The sequence below is a fragment of the Homalodisca vitripennis genome, chromosome 6 (genome assembly GCF_021130785.1).
Source record: "Homalodisca vitripennis isolate AUS2020 chromosome 6, UT_GWSS_2.1, whole genome shotgun sequence".
Lineage (NCBI taxonomy): Eukaryota > Metazoa > Arthropoda > Insecta > Hemiptera > Cicadellidae > Homalodisca > Homalodisca vitripennis.
The window spans coordinates 34085298-34099881 of NC_060212.1; the positions used below are offsets into that span (position 1 = coordinate 34085298).

Here is a 14584-nt window from a genome sequence, read left to right on the forward strand (position 1 = left end):
AGTCAATTTCCAAATATTATATTTAATTCCCTGTTATACAAGCAACAAATAAAATAAATTATGAAAATTTAGTGCTGGTTCCCACGAAGAAGTAAACATTTTTAATTCACATTGGAGATACTGATCTTGGATTAGTATCATTTTACAACATTCCTTCGATTTAAAAAAATCAGATGATGGTTTAGATTTTGTTTTGTTCCAAATAAAGCCACTTCATCGTAATAAATGGACTTTCTACAGACTTGCTGTATAAGAATATTTTTAAATAGTTGTGTAGTGGATATGTAAATTAAACACATCCAAGGACCCAGAATTATGCCAACACGATACCGCCAGAAGACGGCCGTATCTTGCAGGGGTGACACCGTGAAGATGAGGTCACCAGGGCAGAGTGGGGGCGCTCCCTGCACCGACCCTAGAAGAGTTTACAGTGCTATAGACGTCAGGAGTGTACGGCCGGGTATGTTATGGGCTCGGTGGTCGCCTAGCAACCCACCAGCTGTTCGGGTGTTTCCGCCAGCGCTCGGGTCCCAGTAGCGAGGAGACCGCGGATAGATCTGGTGATATCAGTTTCTCCTCTTCTTCGGATCTTGTGTTGACGGTTTTATCGCTATGTGGTTCCCTGTTCAGACCGAACCTTCTAGTTTTCTGTGGTTCCAGGCTGGAGCGTCCAAGGATGCTTGAATCTCCCCTATTTGGATTTTCCTCCACCAGGTAATTTCTATTTTCACCCTTTTTGTTCTCGACTTCCTCCAAGAGACATTTGGCGCGGACCTTAGTCCGCGTAGTCTGTCATCGTTTCTGCACTCGCATCGTTTTATTCTTCTAGGAACCCCCCAGGACACCAACTCCACCTCTCTCTCACCCCTTATCCAAATGCTCTGAGACACCCCCTGCCACACAACCACCATGAACCCACCATCCTGAGGGGGATCGCCTATCTAACGATGGCCCGGGAGGAGGAGGTATTTCAGACGAGTCCATAGTCGCAACGATGTCACAGCTCCAGCCTCTGTCGTTCTCGGCTCGTTGCCATCGTCACTAGTACAGCTCGTTTGCTGGGGTTCTGACTACAAATACATTATCCCTCTCACTCGATTTCTGGTACAACGACAACATTTTAAACCCGAATCGCCACTCCGTGTTTTTAACATAAAAACAAAACAATTAAATCTGCAACGTAACGAAATGTACTTGCGATTGTTTGTGTGCACATAGATTTACGCTTACACCAATCAGTGTATTTTGTACTAAATGTTAAATAAAAACGATTGTGAGTAATATTTAATAAGGAAACGTTCTGTTTTAATATTGATTAAAATAAGTATGTCCCCTCAGAATACTTTGTTTCTAATCTATATATTAAAATTTGATACATAATCATTAATTCATAAGTAAGTGATATGGCGTTTTTTATTTATACACTACTTTGAAATATATGATTAAATACTGGATATTAATAGAGTACAATATGAATGAATATAGTTTTTGCACGAAACTACAATCAAACGTAACTAGCTTTAGTAATAACATTAAGCAAATTAGAATTTAATGTAATGGTAACATGGTGTAAACGATTAAACTACTTTCGATTTACTTCACAGTGATTTTATTGTCAAAAATGGTTTTGGATGTTTGAGACTGTCTTTTAATGTTGCTGACTGGTTGAAGGTAAATTTAAGTAACAATAATGTTTATTTTTATAATAAATACTCTTCGAAAATGCTATAAAAACACTTACCTGCCTTTTGGCATTGTAGAGAGCTCTTCTTAAACGCTAACGCGTACCGGATTAATTTCCTTAAACTAATTTTGAAGTAAAACCTCCTCCGGGTCCCTAACAGTCGATTATTCCTTGAATTTGTCAGTCTTTCAAATAAAATATTACATAAGTATATGGCTCTAACTTGGCTACCAGGGCAATATTGACAAGATTCAACATATTCTATATTTTAAACTCTGTACCTTTGTATATTCCACAGGTCAGTATGTAGTTTTATTTACTACATAAAATGTACATTGGATTGTGAATATTGTTTCTAAGTTCAATCATGTTCATAGATCTAAGAATTTCTTCACTTTATTGATATAAAATTTGATATTCAATTTTAGTGTGTTCACTTAAAAACGACATCAAATGGTACAGCGTGCATTGTTTTCTTGGGACACCCGATATAATAATAAGTGATTTTCAACTAGAGAATTTCACTAGAGACTTTACAGAGAATTTCAACGCTTTGGTACTTTCATTTTAATTAAAACGCGTGATTCACAATTACCGAATTCACGATTTACGAAAACTTGCTGTTTTTTGGAATAAAATGAGGGGAAATAAGACGTTTCATTGTCGCTATCGTGATAAAATTATGTTAATTTTCGAGGCACAAGCCTACTTCGAAGAAGAAAATAGGCAACTCTTCATGACTGACTTCATATCTATAAATAATAGGGTAACACTGGAATAAATGTTTCATTCCAATGAAATTTGTGTACGCAATAGGAAACACAATATGCAATGTTTTTTTAATATGCTATCTATCTACGATAACAGTATAATTCACGATTTACGAAAACTTGCTGTTTTTTTGGGATAAAATGAGGGGAAATAAGACGTTTCATTGTCGCTATCGTGATAAAATTATGTTAATTTTCGAGGCACAAGCCTACTTCGAAGAAGAAAATAGGCAACTCTTCATGACTGACTTCATATCTATAAATAATAGGGTAACACTGGAATAAATGTTTCATTCCAATGAAATTTGTGTACGCAATAGGAAACACAATATGCAATGTTTTTTAATATGCTATCTATCTACGATAACAGTATCACGTAATGTATTGTTTGTTGAAGATGTAATTATTATTTTCAGACAAATTTTAAGAAATTATATATATATTTAATTTAAATTCTTATCGTACCACTTAATCAAGATTATTAATCATAACATAGTTAAAGCTATAGTGCGTGTCTTTGTTTGGGTGTATTTACAAATGCACGTCAATAAGGGGTTGAATTCAAAATTTTCAGAATTATGACGTGTTAAATATTGTTGGCAAGGTCTTTATAGATGTGTATTTATTACTTGCTAGTATTTCCCGACAAAACCGTTGGAAATTAGTGAAGATGTCCAGGAGTCAAGTATACAACAGCATCAGATTTCATGTATATGACAATAAGAACACTTCTTAATCTAAATTACACTTGACGCTGTAGTTTAGGTGTATGTAGAAAGATGCAGAGCTCGTCTTGAGCTCCTTCATAGCCGACCTTTTTGGATCCCTTCAGACGGATAAATTCCAGAAATCTGCGACAGCGTCAGATTTCAGACGCAGAAGGTGAAATGGAGCTGAAGCCTTCGTGGGTTGCTTCAATAGCAAATGACATATCGAGTCAACAATAAATCTAAATCTATCTCAGCTTATATATATATATATATATATATATATATATATATATATATATACAAATTGTGGGTTTTTGGATGCATTCGCAATATATGATCGAAATCAATGTCAATATTCTTGAATAAATATTTGATGACACTTTAACACTACAAAATAGCTTATCAGCTTTAATCATGTAAATTAATTTTGATGTGTACTGACAGTTTGCGAAGAAACTAACAGCGAACAGGGATATGTTCATGAGATTGGTCTCTACCATTGATTATACCTGTTTGAACGTCTTTATTTATACTTAGGGCATGAATACTGGAGAAGTTAACAAATTCGAAATGATCTTATTATTAATTGTTTATCGCTAATGAATGAATTACCTACTCTTCCAGTGAGTACATTGAAAATTCACCAAATTATAATAAATAGGCTCAGAGAAATTTAGTTTGGATTTCGTTCACATAATTGATGTATCTGCTATTCAGGCAAGTTCAAACATACGGTGTCTAGTATACGTATCAGCATAAAATAAGGGTGTAAATTAAGTCCTAATACACCTGGATATATTTTGGTAAATTTTGCTAGAGACGTCGTAGAGATGTTTTATTCATATCATTGTGTTGCTATTGAATAAACCTTTAAAATGACATGTGATAAGATAGGCGTTGCAATTTGAAAACTTAGTTATCCCCTTCTACCCCCTTTGAAAAAAAGGAACAATTTTGTTGAAGATTGGACATCGACATCTCAATCCGTTTGGAATATATCCATTTGTATCAGGACTTAATTTACACCCTGTTTATCAAAATATATTCGTTGTACTTCAAGCGTTTTAATGGAATTACTCTTGTCCTTTTTATTATTTTTTTTTAGATTGCTGACAGTTCTGAGAAAAGGGTATCGCGCTAATGTGAATATTTCTTTAAAAAGGAATAATAGAAAATTATATATCTAGCCGGGGAACTAGATTATTTACACAGAAACTCTTATAGGACAACATAAATTAACTGTACTGTATGGACATTTGATGCTCTTATTTTGTTATATACAGGATCAACAAGACTTTTTGCAATTATTTATCCACTTAAAAATATTCCATATATTCACATACGAAAACAGCAACGACGTTTCTTAGAAGTGAACGCCATTCTTAGTAGAATTCATAGCGTAAATAGGAGTGATACTGTATTTTGCTCGTGCTTTTAGCACTTTAATATTTTAAGTTGGCTGTCTTTAATTGGAATTTCGTATGTATGTTATGACTATTAGACTATTACAACCAATCGCGTGTACTCTACTACTGACTGACATGACGTCAATATTCCAACCTGAACCAGTATGAATGGTAACTCGGTGTGTGTGTGAGACCATTCATGAAAATCTGATCAGACAACCACGTGTTTTTGACTCAAATGCAATTAAAATAAACCATAAAGATAAGTGTGTACTTGTATATTTATTTTACAGACAATTTATTATAGATGCAATCGTTAAAAAATACTTAGTCACTCAGTATTTTAGTAAGAGGCTTCGAAATATACGCCTAGCGCCTTGAACACATTATTTTCGATTTTGCGCGTGTAGGAACACTAGTTTGATTGAGTCATATTTCCGGTGCTATAATTGTTTAACCTTGTTGCCCTGATCAAAAAAGTATACTCGTAGGTTTTTAAAAACGTTTTACGATCAAGAAACGCATTTTTGACTCCTATAATCAATTTCCGGTCTATGGAATGAAAACTACTAACCATCTGAGCCTTACTTTTCAACAGAAGACATACATTGGCCCAACAGATCTATCGTACACTTTTGCAGTCACGATTTATTAAAAAGATCCCATTATATTTGTACAAATTGTGAATTAAGTCCTGATACGCCTGGATATATTCCAAACGAATTGAGATATCGATGTACAATCTTCACCATACCTATTAAATAATTTTTGGGAATTTTTAAAGGATAAAAATATTGCCTTAAAAGTAGGAAGGGGTAACTTTAAATTTCCAAATTGCAACCCTATTTTATGATTTATCATTTTAAAGATCTAATCAATGGAAACACAATGACATGATAAAAAAAAACACTACGGGATCCTAGTAAAAGTTATGGGTAAATAACCCCTTACATTGTAATGCCACCTAGAAAAAACTCCTCTTACCAAAACTATGCACACCAGAAACATTATATACTACACAATGGGATAAGCTGGGCCTCTCAAAGTCTTACTCAAATATATCACGCATGCATTGTGTTGAAATTCGCAAGATATTGGCATTGTCCTATAGATTACTATTTTTTGCGTTATTTTCTCATAACTTTTGTTAAGAACGGCGTAGAAGTGTTTTCTTAGGGTCATTGTGTTTCTATTGAACAGACCTTTAAAATTAAATAACACAAGATAGTGGTTGCCATTTGAAAATTTAAAGTAATCCCGCTATGGCCTCCTTTGAAAAGAGGAGTGACATTTTTTTACCCTCCAAAAACTCAAAAATAGTAATTTAACAAGTATAGCAAAGCTTGTAAATTGATATCTCAATCCGTTTGGAATACATCCAGGCGTCTTAGGACTTAATTTAAACCCTTTATATATTAAATATCATAAGTCCTGTGCTGGCTTTAGTTATCTAAAGTGGTTTTAAGTATCTTCAGATTTTTCAACTCGTTAGTGCTATTTTCTCGATTAAAGAGGAAAAATTTAGATGTTTATACAAAGTTTTGAAATATAAGTGTGTGTTAAAGTCTATTTATCGTTATAGATATTTAATCAGTTACATAAATAAAACAATATACAACCAAAATTGTGTTGGGCGTTTCCCGGAACTCAAATTCAGTTCCGCTTTTTGACGTTCTGCCAAGTACAGTACTACGTTTTTATATTTTGTTGTTCGAAAAATTGTCCATGGATTTTTTGCAATAATTCTTGATCATACTTCCGAGTTGGAAAGGAATAAACATTATTGTAAATACACTAAACATGTTGACAATATAAACAATTTTTAATGTCGTACTATAGAAACTACTATTTCAAAACAAGAACGTGTCTGAAATATCTGTATTTTCCCAGAAGAAAATGTATAAACAGTTATAAACAGCGCTCTTTATTCAGTCTCGATCTTGATAAAAAAAGCAACACTCGGTGTTTGCGAAACATTATCATGTACATTTGCAGAATATGAATGAAGTTTTACTAAGCAAGAACTTGTGCTTTAAATCGTTTTTGTTTTCGAAATTACAACTAAGCAAATTTTATATAACCGTTAATCGTAATATAGAATTGTATTAATGTGAAAAACACATTGTTCCAGGTTAAAATAAAAATACTTGCTATTACTAATAATTAATTGTAGTAGGTCACAATAAAATGTATGTATTGTATGTCAAGTGAATTGTTGCTGTGGAGGGAACAAAAGATCTAAGTAATGTGCCATGGTAGAGTTGCGTGGTTTAAACTATAAATAACACTACAAAATATCTAAAAAAAACAAGGTCATGATCTAACGTATTTCCTATTTGACAAGAAGAACATATGTGCTAAACAGATGTGCTAACGCAGAGTGCTAGAGTGAATATCTCAGTTGTATTAAACAGCAAACCGTTGATTACGACGATCAGCTGAGGAAAACTATCCTATCCGAACTCTTTCCGGAGTGCAAAATTGAATATCTCAGTTGTATTAAACAGCAAACCGTTGATTACGACGATCAGCTGAAGAAAACTATCCTATCCGAACTCTTTCCGGAGTGCAAAATTGAATATCTCAGTTGTATTAAACAGCAAACCGTTGATTACGACGATCAGCTGAAGAAAAACTATCCTATCCGAACTCTTTCCGGAGTGCAAAATTGAATATCTCAGTTGTATTAAACAGCAAACCGTTGGTTACGACGATCAGCTGATGAAAACTATCCTATCCGAACTCTTTCCGGAGTGCAAAATTGAATATCTCAGTTGTATTAAACAGCAAACCGTTGATTACGACGATCAGCTGAAGAAAGCTATCCTATCAGAACTCTTTCCGGAGTGCAAAATTGAATATCTCAGTTGTATTAAACAGCAAACCGTTGATTACGAAGATTAGCTGAAGAAAACCTATCCTATCCGAACTCTTTCCGGAGTGCAAAATTGAATATCTCAGTTGTATTACGACGATCAGCTGATGAAAAATATCCTATAAGAAAACTATCCTATCCGAACTCTTTCCGGAGTGCAAAATTGAATATCTCAGTTGTATTACACAGCAAACCGTTGATTACGACGATTAGCTGATGAAAACTATCCTATCCGAACTCTTTCCGGAGTGCAAAATTGAATATCTCAGTTGTATTACACAGCAAACCGTTGATTACGACGATTAGCTGATGAAAACTATCCTATCCGAACTCTTTCCGGAGTGCAAAATTGAATATCTCAGTTGTATTAAACAGCAAACCGTTGATTACGACGATCAGCTGAAGAAAACTATCCTATCCGAACTCTTTCCGGCCAAAATTGAATATCTCAGTTGTATTAAACGGCTACTTATTGATTACTTAGATCAGCTGAATAAACCTATCCATCTAGTTCCTTAAAAGAATGTTATAGTTACATTAATAGACCACTCCGATTAGCTGTTATAAGTTATACGAGTATATTCTAAAATCTATTTGTTTTAGCACTATGTTATGGATTTTATGATTATCAAAAATGAGTTTTTGATACTTTTTGTAACAATTAGTTATCTCCTTTAACAACCAGCAATTATTATATATGGATGGATGTGAATAATATTCTGGTGTGGCTTCAATGATTAGACATTCGTTATTTATGAGTTTCCACTAATTAAGTAGTGATCAGATATCGTGGCCTCCGATAAATCATTGTTATCTTGATGTCTAGTTTTAATGTTTGATATCAGTGATAGTATTTTAAGAATCTTCTAACTTAATAATTATTCGGTTAGAACGTGCTCTTAGTCTTGTACAGGGCCGTCATCGGAGTCATTTATTTGGAGGGCGAGATAGTGGCTGAGGTCAGAGATGGTCATTATGACAAATCATTATTTCAGTTATATCATCTGGCTGCCTCAAACTTGAATATCCAATGTGGGATTTTTAAGTCGTCTTTTATGGTGGAAGCTCTTAAGAATTCCCAAAGGCAATGATGATCTTTGAGATGTATCATCATACCTAAAATCCATAGTATTGCTTTAGCACGATTGGAAATCCATTTCCTTTAATGGTGGGCTTTGGGGAACCTCACATTTATAGCGGAAATCAACAAGCACCCCCGACGTCTGATGATATGGCCATTGGACATATCATCATATCCAAAGTCATCGGCTCACTACTGAAGTTTTGAATGAGGAGTTTTGGAAATCTCGTCTTTTATGGGAGACGTCCTTGAAGCATCCCCGATAAGAGTTATCGTACATGAACCCTATATATCTGTCAGTCAGCACGTCATATAAAAAACTAACTTACCTTAAAGCTTGTCTTGAAATTTTGTACGAAACTCCATCTTTATCCTGGGTGCCTTAAAAGCCCCCCCCCCACCTATTAACGTTCTTATGAATAGATATGAAGTGGTTACTTTTGGGAATATCTATGTGACTAACTGAGGAGCTTTTTATGCATGAAAATTTTGACCCCAACTCCCAAAATTGGGTAGTTTGGGGGTAAGTCAAAACTTTTAAAAAGGAACACCTAGCAAGCGATATATAATTTTAAAGGTATTATAAAAAGAATAATAATGGAAAAGTTTGAATTGTATAATATTTAATCCCATTACTTACAAAAAAGTTTTGAAATAAAATAAATTAGTAAACATTTTGAAACTTCACCTAATTTTCAATCAGACGAGATGCTCGAAATAGCTAATATATACTTCTTGAGAAAAATAAACCTTATATTGAAAAGCCACGTCTCAAATTTTGTAACTTTCATGTGTGATGAGGTGGCAGGCGTGTTCGATCGTAAGTCCTTAATACATTAAGTTGGACCATTCTTTATTGATTGATATAACTGGTGTTGTGATAGACATATTATAAAAAGGCATTGTTCCAGCAATAAATGAGTTCGCAAAAGGTACTTACGAGCCTGTATTCCAACAGGACGGTGCTCCGCCACATTATAATGTGTTTGTCCGAACATTCCAGAACAAACGTTTCCGGACAGATGGCACATTCTCCTGACCTTTCAACTATTCATTTTTTCTTTTTGGTTTTCCTCAAAAGTAAAGTTTTTGGGACAATCATTGCAAACCTCGGTAAATTGAGGTTGACCTCGAACATCTCAGTTGGTTATATAAACATTACACAAAGTAAATCACTTCATCTATATTCATAAGAAAGTTAATAGTAAGGGTGGGGTAATAGTGAGGGTGGGGTAATAGTGTGGGGGGTAATAGTGAGGGGGGTTAATAGTGAAGGGGGTAATAGTGAGGGGTTAATAGTGAAGGGGGTAATAGTGAGGGGGTTAATAGTGAGGGGGTTAATAGTGTAATAGTGAAGGGGGTAATAGTGAGAGGGGGTAATAGTGAGGGGGGTAATAGTGAAGGGGGCAATAGTGAGGGGTAATAGTGAAGGGGTAATAGTGAGGGGGGTAATAGTGAAGGGGGTAATAGTGAGGGGGTAATAGTGAAGGGGGTAATAGTGAGGGGGGTGAAGGGGGAGTGAAACTAGTGAGGGGGGTGAAGGGGTAATAGTGAGGGGGTAGTGACTATGACAGTGCATAGGCAAATAGTGAATTCTGGTTGATGGTGCATGTCAATTCATGAGATTTGAGCACTAGCAAACATTTTTATTGGCCATATAGGTAACTATCACTCCAACGAGAAAATCACAGGATAAATAAATGTGTAAACAAACTGAGAACAATCACATGACATTTTAATATGTGATATAGTAACCCATATAGTCAGACTACCCTAACACATACAACATCAAGTGGTGACTTGATGTGTAGACTTCATAAAACCCAACGTAATAAACAAAAATGTTTTTCTGGCAAGATATTTCAGAAAGATTTTAACTGTACATTTTTTATTTTGCTTGAAACTTCATTTCTACACAGGAGAAGAATGATTGTCTGATGGTACATGTCCATCTATGAGATTTGGACTGAGCGTCACCGAAGCCTGTCACTCAGTAGACTGGCGTAATTTCTCTTTCGTCTGAAATGAAATGAAAAATGTCTTTATTAGAGGCGAAGTTAGGACTATAAAGTCCTCTCTACCACTTAACCTCATAAAAATTAAACTAACGTATATATGTATACATTTATAACTAAAAATTAGTCTATTTATTTACATTACATATTAAATGAATCTTAACATAAAAACAATCATCAATAATTAATGTAACTTTATACAAATTTACAATAATATCGCAAGACACACATTCGCATTCATTCAACTTGCATGCAATTGCCCTAAGTACCACACTCCAAAGCCGCCAACCGCTATACCCCTGAGCCCCCAGCATCAAGGCCCTGACCTCCGCCCCAAAGCGAGCGCGCTTATCGATGGCTCTGATGTTCACAGGTAAAGCATTCCATAATCGACAGGCAGAAACTGTAAACGATTTGCTAAAGGTAGTTGTTCGATGAATTGGGATAGATAATAAGGATGTACCCCTCCTTGTAACTTCGTTCACTTATTTCAGACATAAATCGAAAGTTGTTTGAAAGATAACTGGGACAATTTGTATTTAAAAGAGCGTGCAACAGAATGAGTGAGTGATAGTCTCGAAGATCTTGTAATTTTAAGATAGATAATTGTTTGAAGTAGGGCGTTACGTGATCATCAAGTCTGCTGGGGCGATTTAAAAATATACTTTCTATATTACAGTCTGTCTGTCCACAGAACATCTCTAGAAAAAAATGAGCAAGACTTGCATGCAACCTTAGCGATGCCTGATATGGGTAACGTAGTAGGGCGTACTCCTTGTAAGTCCAATATAGTCTAAAATAACTCCTAAACTTTGCATATCAGACCGCGAGCTAAGAGCCTACGTGCATTGTAGCAGAGCACAAACTAGGTTTTAAAAAATCGCTGGAGGAACACTCCACGAGGTAAAAATTGATCGTCAGTCACATTGGTTTTGGTGAGAATCGAAATAGGTTGGTAGCAAAAGAAAACCGTAATGGATATTGTAAACCTGACACATTGGAAACCGATGTTTTTTTAAGTTTCTATTGTTTATTTATTTTTAGGGATACAAACAACTTCTTGCATTTGTTTCTTGTGGTGAGCTGATAACAAAAACAAAGGTAGACCGAGTTGACCCACAAAAATGTTTAAGACCAAAGAACGTTGTAAAATGAGGCGGCAAGCTCACGGTGGTCCAGCCCGTTCTCTCGTCGTTATTTATTTACAGAATACGACAACGGCATTTCCCTTTTCCGCGGATATTTCCACCTTTAATTTGAAGCTATTCTTTCTTTAAGTGTAAAGAAAAGTTTGCAGCAAAAATAATTACTTGTCCATTCAATTTACGATTCATATTACGACCAGTTGTGAGTTTCCCACTGGATTTATATATAAATGAATATATTTATATAAATATAATATAAATGAACGTTTGTCTGTATATCCTCTATAGAATCAGAAACTATTTGTCCGATCATTATGAAAAGTTGTATGCATATGTATTTTTTCACATAGGAGGTTAATTTTTTGTAATAAAGGAAAGGCCGACCGATCCCCTTTTAAGCCTTATTCTGTCCGCCCTCATGGGCCACTGGCATGTGCGAGGATCTTATCAAACAGAATAAGAGGGAGAGTCGATACAGTACAAGGTCAATGGTACTGATAAAAAGTGCAATGGTCACATACAACGGGGATATGCTATACCGATTGATGTAACTCACCACCAGGCGGCGGCGCTGCAAAATATAAAAGTAATCAAAGCGCCTACACATTATAAACTGCAATTACGAGACAGGTACGTATATTAAAAAGTCAACTATTTGAAGGCGCTAAGTTTTTATGTATATTTGACTTTAGATTAAATTTCTGGTTGAACTTAAAGCTTGGTGCTATATACCACTTTATAATAAAGTAGATGTATGTGTACAATGGCTATAAACATACACTTTTGACAGATTTTCTTGGTCATGGCAACAAGGTAAACTCTACATCGGCGTTGGAAATATAATTCACTTGAACCAGAAGTTGCTCATACGCCGGCAAAGCTTACGGAAAGCGTGCGAAGCCGCGTGAAACAGCTTAGTATTTTTATAAGTACATGTTCTTGTTAACTAAAAATGTATACTGAAAGCCAAGGGGATTTACACTGATAGGCTGAGCTTTAGTGAAGCCTATCACTCGTGGGGCTGGACAAATTTTATTTCTATCTGTCTGTGTATCTGTATGTCTATCCGTGTGACATCTGGAGAACGAGTTAGTGTATAGACTTGAAATTGTGTATGAAGCTTTATTTCTGTATGATAAGCACTGAGTTCTGTTATGGTGCATGTCACTCAATGGGATTTGGCTGAGCGTTAGCGAATATTTTTACATTGGTCTTATGGGGTAACCATGGTGGCAAAAATAGTATAATAAATTAACTTGTAAACAAACTCGGTACACCCTTAAGAGATTAAAAATACGATATACTAGCTGTTTTCCGCGGCTTCGCACGCTTTTCGTAAGTTTTGTCCGTATATGAGCACTTCTGGTTCAAGTGAATTATATTTCCAACGCTTATGTAGAGTTTACCTTGTTGCCAAGGAAGTAAAGAAAGTCCGTCAAAAGTGTATTTTTTTAGCCATTGTACACGTACATTAAAGTGGTCTAACACTCAAGCTTAAAGTTCAACCAGAAATTTATTTTAAAGACAAATATAAAAACTTAGCGCCTTCAAATAATGTTTGGCTATTTAATATACGTAGGTCTCTTGTAGTTGCAGTTTATAATGTGCAGGTGCTTTGATAACTTTTATATTTTGCAGCGCCGCCTGGTGGCGAGTTACACCAATGGGCATATCATATAAACCTTCTCCATGGAAAAATAGATATACATACATATTTTGATAATGATCGGTCACATAGTTTCTAATTCTATCAAGGACATACACACACACATTCATATATATATATATATATATATATATATATATATATATATATATATATATATATATATATATATATATTAACACCTGTAGTGGCTCGGTATATAGAATTATTATTCAAACACTGTTATAAAACCCAAATTTATGAACAAACATCTGTATGTATCATGTGCCACGATGTGCCAAGGAAGATTGTCATATACGGAACTTAAATTTTGCATGATCATTAATTTCTACATAGACAGGAATGATTTATACGATTTTGCATGTCAAACCATCTATGACGCATGATTTTCATGTCAACTTCTGTTTTGTAATGATTTGTCTTTCTGTTCACAGGAAATCTCGAAAATGAAATTAGCTATAAATTTAAAATTCTGTATGCAACCTCAGCGAAGCTTTACGACACGTGGTATGGCGTACTTCTATTGTGTAGATAAATCTTAGCCTTCAGAACTGATAATAATAATTTATTACAACACTCTTATGTTATATACTGACACTGACCCTGGGACGAATATCACTGACTGACTCTTGTAACTGACACAGCTTGATTTGTAAAATATAGTTTTGAAAGTTCCACGACTGCTGATGACCACGAAACCTGATAACCACGAAACTACGAGGAGACGGCCACAAAATGTTTCAACCACACAATTTGACGACCACATAATTTTCACCACGAACCCACTTAAAATAACTCTAAACTTTAATACGCTTATTAATAAGCTTTAATACGGTACAAAAATTATTAAAATGGGGTAGGGTACGATAAGCGGACCCGGTTTTTTATATCGAAATTGGCAAACGATATTACTTAATCATAACCATCGATATAATCAATCGGTACTGATTATACAAAATTTGTTTGAATTGAATACGAGATTTTTAAGCAAAAAGATCGAGTGAGAGGTTAGTTCGGGAATTCAAAACATTGGGCAAAGAATATATTTATTGGAATAATTTTTCATTTAATCTACTTGTCGATACTGATTGATTATTTTGAACTATTCACTTAAATAATCTATATCAACAGCTGTAAACACTCTAAAATAATACACGTAGGATAATATTTCAATTTTACATAAGTAATTCTGATTATTAAAAATGGCAGTCAATTTTAGAAAACTACACGAC

The 14584-nt window shown here is 34.8% G+C and overlaps 1 protein-coding gene across 3 annotated transcripts in view; it reads left to right on the forward strand.

Moving 5' to 3' along the window:
* The first annotated feature begins 447 nt into the window (after positions 1 to 447).
* LOC124364253 (probable G-protein coupled receptor 158) overlaps positions 448 to 14584 on the forward strand; it is a 150096-nt gene continuing 135959 nt past the window's right edge. For all 3 annotated transcript variants that reach the window (XM_046819590.1, XM_046819591.1, XM_046819592.1), the window contains exon 1: positions 448 to 714. The gene's annotated coding sequence lies outside the window, so the exon portion shown is untranslated. The remainder of the gene's footprint in view (positions 715 to 14584) is intronic.